General features: G+C 42.9%; 1 long non-coding RNA gene across 1 annotated transcript; it reads left to right on the forward strand.

Moving 5' to 3' along the window:
- The first annotated feature begins 2159 nt into the window (after positions 1-2159).
- Positions 2160-7567, forward strand: LOC121064169. Its single transcript, XR_005816381.1, has 3 exons — positions 2160-3493; positions 4475-4578; positions 7241-7567. It is a non-coding gene; the product is annotated as an uncharacterized LOC121064169 (long non-coding RNA).
- The last annotated feature ends 3645 nt before the right edge of the window (positions 7568-11212 follow it).

Raw genomic sequence — 11212 nt, forward strand, 5'->3', positions numbered from 1 at the left:
ACTGCTCTGTTCTAGTCATTTTTTAATCACAGTTGGTTTCATTCTAACTTCAGAGGTTGGGTTATGGCATGGCTGGGTACATGGTGGAACAGCAGTTGTTACCTGCAATGTGCCATGGCCTTTCTGTGAAGCATAGAGGCACTTGCCTTACTGCAACTATATCTGTAGCTGATCAGAGGCAATAACACTGATGTTCATTATGCACGTGATATCTCTTGTCGTGCTGTACTCGAACTTGTGTTGTGATGGCCTGCTTACACATCATCTCTGGGTAGATGGGGAACACTTGCCAGAGGGTGCTCACATCACAAGATAAAATGGTCATTCTAATGCCCAGGCACAGTTTTTTTCCTTACGCTATAGATAGATTCAAATGAGTGTCTGCTGGCTTGCCAGATAGAAATAAATCTCATACATTAATAATTGCTCATAGAGAAAGAAGTCCTCACTTAAGTTTCTTAGACAAAAGATATTGGCTTTGTAAATAGTTCCCAAGCTATGATCTGTCTGGAGGTATATATATGGGATCTGGTTTTGAAATTATAATTTCAGAATATGGGCTCATCTTTTGCCTTAAATGTATAAACCTGTCTGTGAACCCAGATAAAGCATCCTCCAGTTCACTCACCTAAACTCCATTGCTTGTTGGTGAGAAAGGCAGAGTAGCCTGGTTACAGATCTGCTTGTTGTAGAAGCCATTTCATATAATCACCGAATCATTAAGGTTGGAAAAGACGTCCAAGGTCATCTAGTCCAGCAGTCCACCTACCACCAATATTACCTCCTAAACCATGTCACTAAGTACCACATCTATCCTTCCCTTAAACACCTCCAGGGACAGTGACTCCGCTGCTTCCCTGGGCAACCTGTTCCAACGCCTAACCATTCTTTCTGAGAAGAAGTTTTTCCTAATATCCAACCTGATTTCTCCCATCTACAGCAATTCCCACATCTCTGGAGAATTATGACTGTTAACTGTGCAATAATTACATTGGCAGGAACAAAATCATGGATCTGAGGCCTCCCCACCACAATCACAAACCCAGATGATGGAGACAAAACAAGAAGTGTTGCTACTAGTCACCATCAGGCAGACCTAGGCTTGCGTATTTGTGGTGTATATGAAATGAATGACCTTTGGTGTGACACATGCTTAGTCATTAATGCACAAAACCCAGTCATCTACTTCTCCTACGTTACCAAACTGTTTTCATATTCCAGAAAATAAGCATTCCTACGAAGTCATTCCTCCCAGGCTGCTCTCTCTTCCTAGATTTTATCACTTTCAACCTGGTACCAAAACTTTGAACAGCAACACAAGAAAAGCAATCATTAGAGACATATTTAATTAACCCCTAACATTTAGACTCACAGGTACAAAAGTAGTCATTCCTGACGTCAAGGTTGCCAGTTACATATGGCAGCATAATGTAGGTCTGTGTGGAACAGAAAGAAATGAATGTCTGAAATGAGTAATCAAGCCAACAGTGAGAAATAGGTGCAGTAGTTTGGAAGATGAGATTAACCAGTTATCTTTTGACATAACAGTATCATTTCTGTGGGCTATTTCTCTATCAGGGAGAGCCAAAACAAATTCAACAGCCTGACGGTGACCATAACCAGAGAGGAATATGCCCTTGCTAAAAGTATTTATTTCCTCCTCTGAAGCTTAGTGCTCCATGAGATTCAGATCCAATAGGGGATCAAGGGGGTTGTATCTGACGTCAGTTTCACAAAAACAGCTTGGAGAAACACTTTGATTTTATCTTCCAAAAGAAAAAAATGTTATTACAAGACCTCAAACTCCACTTTCACTCATGTGTGCAGTAACTCATATCAAAGTGTTACCAATACACATTTGATTTTTTTTTTAATTCTAACAATGTTTAATTTCCCCAGATTTCCTGATAGTAGATGTTAGTTACATATTTTTCCATGGAATTTTTCCATCAGAAAATTGTGCCTCTAGAAAGTTCAAGGTTCTACCTTTGTTCAATTTTAAAGAGGAAAAAAGCCCTAAAATCTTCATTTCAAGAAGGTTAGTTTCCTCATTTTGACCTGCAGGTATATTGCAGATTACTGTTTTCATGCTGCTAATAAATTTAAACATAAAAAAAAAAAAAAGCTGCAACTTTATTGAAACTGATACCTGGTATTTCTGACATAACCTGAAAAGGTTTTGTGCCAATGATTTAAAATTGTGAAGTTTTATTGTGCTTTGGAACAAGAAGACTCATTGGCACAGTACCATAGCATTCCCTAAGGGAATCATCCACATTAACCACAAACACAGATAAAAATTTCTCAAGAGCAATCTCTATATGTTTTGCTGACCACAGAATACATGGAGGTAAAATGTCATGCATTAGCCCATTTAATAAATGGTTTCAAGTTATTGAAAATACCGAAATTAAAACTCTAGATTCAAAATCCTGGAGCCTGGGGAGCTGCAGATGGAGAGCTGAGACCCAGCAGCTACTCGGTGTTCCACAGACAGCGCTGACGTTACAATGCAATCATCTGATGTGACAGAGATCATATGCATTCCCAAAAGCAGCTCCTCGGGCTTACAGTCCTTGAGCAGTCATAAAAATAAAATGTCTCTTGAGACATTTCAAAGATAAGGCTGGAGAGAAAAGGGCCATGTGGTTTGCAACGCTCTTAGATAAATCCAAAGTAACCGTCTCCTCCCATGACGCACCAAGATCATCCATAAGGTATCCAGTTCTCTTCATGGCAATGGACAGCCACGCTGCTCTACGGGAGAAAAATAGAAGGAAAGTATTTGAGGCCTTGCCACTTTTCCACAAAAATGGATGTTTTCATGAAATATGCACCTTCGCCCCTACCTCAGCAGCTTCTACCCCACAGGAGGATGGCCTCCCTTCAACATCCTGTCTCTGTCAGAAGGATCACAGACACTTTATGGAAGATTTACACAGCCTTGTCAGTTTGTGCCTTGAGGGCATCTGGTGTTTAGTCACACAATCCTATGAAGGAGGCCTATTAGGCTCCCATTCTGCCAAGTTTGCTGCAATTAGTAGCGATGCTCCCGGGATCACGCTCTGATATGGTGTTTTCTGTTCCTCTGCCTTCCCTTTCCCACTTGGACATCCTCCTCCTGCCCTCAGCAGTACCGAGCACCATGGCAGGGGCCATCAGGAGTGGGCAGCCCCGTGCTGCCCCACCAGAGCTGGTGGTGCTGGTGGGGCCGTGCCATGCGGGTGCCCCCGGCATCGCCCTGGCGGCGCTGCTGGTTGCAGGAGCAGGGTGCGGCAGGCAGGGCTGAGGCGTTTGATCTGAGATCAGAGGTGGGGAAGGAAGCAAGGCCTCACTTCAGTTCCCTTGCCAGCTGGGGTGGTTCATCCCTGCTCGCACCCGCAGCAATGAAAATCGGAATTTACATAACACTGGTGGTTCACCTTGGAAGCACTCTGATGGCATGAGCAAGGCCTGTTCTGAATGAAGTCGAGGGACACCTTGCCTGCCAGAGGTGAGTTCCTCTCTCTTTTTTTTAGAATAGCAGCTCAACCCACAGTGAGGGGCTGAGGATAACACAGCACTGGGGGGCAGCACCCACTTGCCTTGGTCCTCTCTACAAGCAAAGAATCCCCTAGCCACTTAGGACTGGAAAAGTTGATTTAAAGTGGTCCCAAAGCAAATCTCTGTCATTTGCCACCTCCCACATTGCATGTAAAAGAAAACCTTCAAATGTTGTTCCTTCTGTTTTTTTTTTTTAATTAATTAATTTTTTTTTTAATTATTATTTTTCCAAAATCCAAATATTAAGTCCTGGCTTCCTTACTTCTGCTATAGGGATCCTCAGAGGGCTGGGAAATATGGGGAGCTGTGGCACTGCAAGCATCAAGTAGCAGAATCCTGAGCAATGGGAATATATTTCATGTGAAATGCTGCTTGTGTTAATATCTCTTCAGCACAAATGCCTGTAAAAACACTCAAGGGACGAACTCTCTTTGTGGAAATTTCAAAATCACTGCCTCTTTCTCAGAAGGCAAGAAAGGATTCCTTTCCATAATGGGAAGGAAAAGAGTGCGACATTCTGGATATTTCTAAAGGAGAAAAATAAACTTACACTGTTTCAAAAGAAGTCTTTAAAATATCAACATTGTTTGGAATGTGGTCTATATGATAAATTTGTATATACACATAGAATTATCTACATATATAGAGAAATCTGCCTCTATGCTGTGTGTAGATGTGTCTATATAGACAGATGGAGATATCCAGAGCATAAAAAGGAAGCACACAGTACAAGTGTTAGAGGACAGTGTGGTATATCATAGGAGACTGGACTAAAAATCACAAAACCTGGGGTTAAAGCTTGGCTATTCCACTGAGTTTTGGTATCATCTTGCAGAAAGCACTTTATTTTCCTGTGTCTCTTTTTCACTGCTCTTCTTCAACTGCTTAAACTGTATCTCTAAGGACTCTCAATTGCCTTGTGTTTGTACAGAGCTTTTCACCATGGAGATCTCTAGGTGCTGCTACCATAATCCTCAGAGGTTCAATCCAGTTCTCTTTTAGAGGTCTGTCTGTAAATCTGGGAATGCAAAAGAGGTAAGTACATTCCCCATAGACCTAACAGCTTCCAGATTGCAAGTCTAACAGTTTCAGTTCCCTCTAATTTAGAAATGACTGTGCTTTGAAATGTCAAATTTCAGAAACATTCAAGCAAAAAAATATATGTCTAGGTAAGATTTAGAAACAAGCAGCAAGTGCTTGTGCCCTTATTGATCGCAGACTTTCCCATTCTGCACCTCTGAACTAAATCAGTAAAAACTTTTTTTTAACAAGACCAAAATGAGAAGGTTCCCACGTCAAAACAGAACTATCAAGACAAGTGGGTTTTGCAGCACAGTCCCAGCCAGCAGGCTGATTTAACTGAGGCTGGTTTAAAGAACTGATAGTGGGAAGGATTTTTCATCATGACACAAGTCTTTTTGCTGGTATATCTTAGGAAAATGATTCATTAGGATTCAGCACCAGCTATTAGCTAGTTAGTATGCTTATTTAATTATCATTAAAAAGGAGAGAGAGAGTAGGAGCGTAACTGTGCAGCAAGCTCTTGCTACGGGAGCATCAGGAACCCACTAGAGTCACCCACCCTCCCCACTTGTTCTGGGCAGGCAGGTAAGCTTCATCCTAGCTTTTTGGTGGAAGTGGTAATTTCCACCAGTCTTGACTGGGTGTGGATGGAGACAGCGCTCTCCCAGTTCTTCCAATGCCCATCCTCAGAAGAAAGAGCATCAGAGAAGTAGTCCTCCACCAACCGAGCCTGTTACCTAAGCAAGAGCAAGGAAAGAGATAAGAGAATGGTTCACTTATATGAGTATTTTATCTCCAGTAATGATGTGCACATTGAAAGAATTTGCACATATGCTTTATAGATAGGATATAGAAATAAAGGGGAATTTATTTTTTCTTTAATGGATTCTTTCTCAATGCAAGGAAAGCAAAGATAATGGAGCATTTACCCAACTGCATTCTGCCCAACTGCATTCTGCCCACTACTTTATAAATCCCTTCAGGTATTTAAAATTTATGCTGTCAAAGACAGTGAAGGTAGACTGAAATTTGTTTGTTTGTAAGTGTATATGTTTTTGATAGGGGAATCAAATGTTCATTGTGATTTAGGCATGATGCTTATTAGAGCACACTAGAGTATGAAAATGTACTATCTGCAGATAAGCAGTTCAGATCTAACAACAGACAATTCATTCTGTGTATTGATTGCTCCTCTGAACATTTTCTGTGAGGAATGCATTTTCTCCATAAAATAAAGAATAAAAACCTAACAATTTGTATCTTCAAAATAGTGATTGTACATCACTGGGTGGAGAACAGCATAGATCAGTGTTTCCAAGATACACAGAGGGAGACAAATCATTGCTCCATTGGAGAGCTCTGCTCAAAGTGTCATCTGCATTTGCTTTGTGGTTTGATTGAAACATCTTAATTTCTCTTGGAGTATCTCCTAAATTATTTTTATTCAGAGTAACTGTAATATCACCAAATGATATAGGCAAAAAAGGAGATAGCATATGCCCATATCTTTGTGTGCGTATAGATGAATATGTATGTTCTGAATAGCGATATATAGTGCCTTAATGTAAGAGGGGATTAGAGGTTAAGATAACACACACCAGGGGGAAGAATACTACCTAATTTTCTGATACAAAATGTATTCATTCTCTAAGGCCAGATATGGTGATGAAAAAAAAATGCAAGAAAAAAAAAGCATACACACCCTGTAGCTTACCCTACCTTATGGTAGCTTCTACTATGAAGACCAAAAAGAAATCATCCAAAACTCCACCCAAGTCTCAGGCTAATTCAGAACAGTCTGCACCTGCTCATCAGGTTAAATACATTTAAAGTGTTGGTAGTAGTCCTCTGCAGAGCTCGAACTGGCTCCCTCATCTGTCTAGCTCCTACCTCCAAGCCCACTTTCAGTCATGCTGCTGGAGCCCACCTCTTGCCAAGCTTCTCTGGAGCTCCCGGGCAGCCCCTGCACTTGCTCTGCAAGGCACTGCTGGGAGCAGCTGATCAGAAGGCAGCCCTGACCAGCACAGTATTCAGTAGCTCGCTGCTTGAAATGGGTTTAAAGACCCAAGGAGTACACTCAGGGAAGTGTCTTGCAAGCCGGACAGGGAGCAGAGGAGCATGGCAGCAGGGTGTTACCCTGGACACCTGAGCAGCTTTCTTCCAGCTCAGGAGTGTGCCCAGCCTGAGGCCAGGACATCCTCTCCCTTGCCTTAGGCAGGCGGAGCTTCTTGGCAGCTGAGGAAAGAGGGAAAGAGCCAAATACCAGCATGGGAGAAAGAAAGCAAACCTGTGGTAGCTTCCAAAAGAGTTTTGGAAGGTGTCGACAAACTTTGGTGAATAATTCAAACTTTTTCCCAGAAGCAGAACCTCCCCTGTTCATGGCTGGGTGCTCCTTCCAGGCTAGCTCCCTGGTCTGCAGACCAGCACATGTACAGTCATCCTCTCCTCTGCTGGAGCTCTTCTCAAAGGCAGCCATGAGAGTGAGACCTTTGCAGACACTTTGAGCGTGCCAGCTTGTTGCGATGGGTCTGTGTTGCACAGAAGGTTGGGCAGTAGGGGTTGGTCGCTTGGTCATTAAAGCGAGATAAGACATTTTCACTGTAATCATCCAAATCAAACACCGGACTCTGTTTGTTCAGATAATCTCCCTGCTACTGTCTCTCTTGATTAACAGCACAGCAGAGCTTGAACTGAAAGAAAACAAGACAGCATGAGAGAGAGAAGAAAGTCCTCCCCTTGCTTTTAATCTGCCTTTTCAACAACTTTAGTTCTCCACCATCATCAGCACCATTCTCCAGGCAGACACAGATCCCCTGGTCTATCCCCCACTGCCTAACTGCCCAAGTGCACTATAGCCTGGGGCAGGGGGAAAGAGCTCCCACAGTCCTCCGAAAGAGAAGGGACTGGCCAGTGCCAGAAGCCAGCACTTGTCTTGAGACATGAGCGATTGGACCCAAAAAGAAAGTTAAGCAGCATGTTGAGGAAAGAACCTACCTATGAAGAGTGGAGTATAAAATAAATAAATAATAAATAAATAAATGATAAAATGACAAACTGTCTTTCAGATTAACTTTTCTAGCTTGTGACAGGGTTCCTAACAATCACATCTCACATGGAACGACTCCAGGAGACCTGGGGAATGCATCTGTGATAAACGCTCTGTCTGAAGGTCAGAAAAGACCAATCTGCCACCAGGATGGGTTCTATTAGAGAAATAAATGTGAGAAGAAATGGCAAAATAGCTGGGAATAATTGGTTTTGAGGGGCAAATTGTTGCTAGAGCAAGGTTTCTCTTCCACTTTTATACCTGAATGCAAAAGTTTTTAAGCATTTTTTGAGAGGATCCTCATCTCAGTGTTGTTATCAGTCAATCTCAGCTTAATAGGATTTGGTGAGAACAAGGTCAGGGGTGTCCCAACAGTGGTATCCAATCCCTCAAATTGATGCTGACATACATAGCAGCTGAACATCCCCTGGTCAGATTTGTGATGGTGTGTGGAGCATGGAAGACCTTCTGACATTAAATCTTTACTAGTGCTCTGTCCTAGGGAAGTTTCACTTCCAGTATTTCCTATGTTCACAATAAGGAAATTTTAAAAAATCCTCCTTGTTACTCTTAACCTTCTCCCATTTTTTGAGTTTGGGCAAATGGATAACTAGACAAGAGATGCAGGGCACAGTGGAGTACCTGCCAAGAGTGCTAGCAAGCACAGTTAGAGGGCAAGTCTCCCACAGCTGAACAGCTGGTTTTAGGCCAACTCTTTTGGCATTAGTACCACACAGAGCAAAAAAAATACAGTATTAAAGTCCTTTCTCAGTGACATAACAGATGTTGTTTTCAGTGTTTTCAGCTCTGTCCCTGAGCTCCCCCTGCAACTTTTCCACTGACCCTCTAGCATGACCTTTGTAAACCACTTCAACATTCTGTTCCTGTGCTTCTCTCCCCACACTCTGTGTTTGGACTGCAAGCCCTGCCTGGTAGTGAGGGTGCACCTAGTAGCACGCTTATATGCTGGGGAGATGCTAGAGACTCCATGGGACTGGTTTGGTGGACATGATTTGGTCTAATTTCTGTTCTGAGTGAACACAATCATATAATAATTAAGGTTGGAAAAGACCTCCAAGATCATCTGGTCCAACCATCCCCCTACCACCAATGTCACCCACTAAACCATGTCCCTAAGCACGACGTCCAACCTTTCGTTGAACACCCCCAGGGACGGTGACTCCATCACTTCCCTGGGCAACCCGTTCCAATGCCTGACTACTCTATCTGAGAAGAAATTTCTCCTAATTTCCAACCTGAAATTAAAAGCACTCATATATTTTAGGCTTTTATAAGCTTAAAATTGCTGAAGTTGAGTTTCTACAAAACTGAGCAACTACTTCCATGTGCAAGAAGGAGGACCCAGGGAACTACAGGCCTCACATCCATCCCCAAGAAGGTGATGGAGCAGCTAATCCTGGAAGCCATTTCCAGACACATGAAGGACAAGAAAATCAATAGGAGTAGTCAGCATGTATTCACCAAGGGTAAATAATGCCTGACAAACTTGAAAGACCTCTACAATTAAATGACTGGTTTTGTAGACTGGGGAGCAGTGGATAATATCTACCCTAACTTCAGTTAGACTTCTGACACCATGTCCCATAAGATCATCATAGAGAGGCTGATAAAGTATGAACTAGATGAGTAGACATTGAGGGGGACTGAGAACTGTCTGAAAGGTCGGCCCCATGGGGTGGTGATTGGTGGTGTAAAGTCTAGTTGGAGGTCAGTAACTATCAGTGTTCCCAAGGTGTCAATAATGAGTATGATCCTGTTCAACATCTTTATTAATGATTTGAATGATGGAGGAGACTGTACTCTCACCAAGCTGGTTGGTGACACAAAACCAGGAGGTGTGACTGACCTCCACCACAGAGAGGTGCTGCCATCCACAGAGACCTCAACAGGCTGGAGGAATGTGCTGACAGGAACCTCCTGAAATTCAGCAAGGGGAACTGTAAAGTCCTGCACCTGGAGAGGAACAAGCCCAGGCACCAACACATGCTGGGGGCCACCCAGCTGGAAAGCAACTAGGCAGAAGAGGACCTAGTGGACACCAAATTGAACATAAGCCATCAACCTGCCCTGTGGCAAAGAAAGCTAATGGTATTCTGAGCTGCATCAAAAGAAGTGTTGCCAGCAGGTCAAGGGAGGTGATTTAAGCTGCTGGCCAGGAGCTTCTGAAGTCTCCATCTCTGTATTTTGAAGGCTACAGTATTTGGTGTGTTCAAACATCGCACAACGTTTTTACCACCAGCTTCCAGCTGGGGGTGCCAACGTGACACGTCATTTGCAGTAAACAGTGCAACTGACAAAAATACTGCCATGTTATGTCATGTCTTGAGTTGCTCAGCTCTTTCCTTTGTGCTTTGATATTTTAGCTAAGCTGATCTATTGACTAACTGGTGCTGAGAGGACAAGTTCTGCCTAGAAAACTGGAGACAGGTTGTATGATTCAGCCGTGTTTAGCCATAAGATCCTTGTGAATGACCCAGCTCTGACTAATACATCTGCTTTTCTGGAATACCAAGGCACACCTCAGTCTTCAGTGTGTTTTGTGGCTAAGTCTCTTCCTGACCTTGGAAGAGGTAGAGAAGGAGGAATAAATCATGGAGGGGAGGAAGGCAATACATCATGGCTCCTCCTACATGCTGCTGACTTGTGACACCAAAAAACAGATGTGCCTGGTATTGAAATGGGGAGATTTGGCATTATCCTATTCCTCTCTTACAGAAGCACTGCTATGATTAACATAAACTTTTCATGATCAGGCACAGGAACATCCTGAATCTATACCTCAATGAGGTGAATGGGTCACTTCACATGTCTTGGAGTTATGGTCCCAGGCTCTCTGCAGATCCATCAGCCTTGCTTACTTTCATTTCCTGTTCATGAGGTTTTCTTTCCCAGTCACAGCACTGGAACCCTGTCTGTGTTGTTAAAAGACCACAGAGATTCCAGAGATAAGCTAGTAGCTGAGGAGAATGACACGGCTACAGTAAATTGGCATGTATAAGCTATTACCAAAGTTGCTTCCAGTAATTTGCAGCCATTATCACAGCACCTTAGTTCAGTCCGGGAAGTACCATTACTAATGCTAGTCCTTGGAGAAAGATAACAACAGAGATGAGCAATTCGCCAGCTCATATCTCCTTCATCCCAAATCCACCTGTTTAAATTCATCAGAGCACTGGCAAGCAGCTTTGTGCATTCAAGCCTTTCTACTAAAGTTCAGAAAAAATTGATATAAGGCTTAAAATATAGGACTGATATTTTAACTCTGCAGTCATTATTTTGACTGATGTTTTCTGTATGTGTCCCCTGTTGATGAAGACTCTTAAGCTTCTGCATCACCTGTAGAGAAGAGATTATGCTGTTATTTACTGGAAGAGGTTATAAAGATGCATATAGGAAGAATTTATACTGAGCCTCTGAATATCCTCCATTTAGGGACACTGGTGCTGGAAGAGATCATTGTTCCTCACCCACAAACCAGCTGCTTATCACCACTTCCAGCCAAAGGCTCCAACCTCCCTTGGTCTGCTAGCATGTGAGCCCTCTCCAGGCTTCCTTGGTCATAACAACCTGGTGTGGTGG

Source organism: Cygnus olor, chromosome 1 (genome assembly GCF_009769625.2).
Source record: "Cygnus olor isolate bCygOlo1 chromosome 1, bCygOlo1.pri.v2, whole genome shotgun sequence".
NCBI lineage: Eukaryota > Metazoa > Chordata > Aves > Anseriformes > Anatidae > Cygnus > Cygnus olor.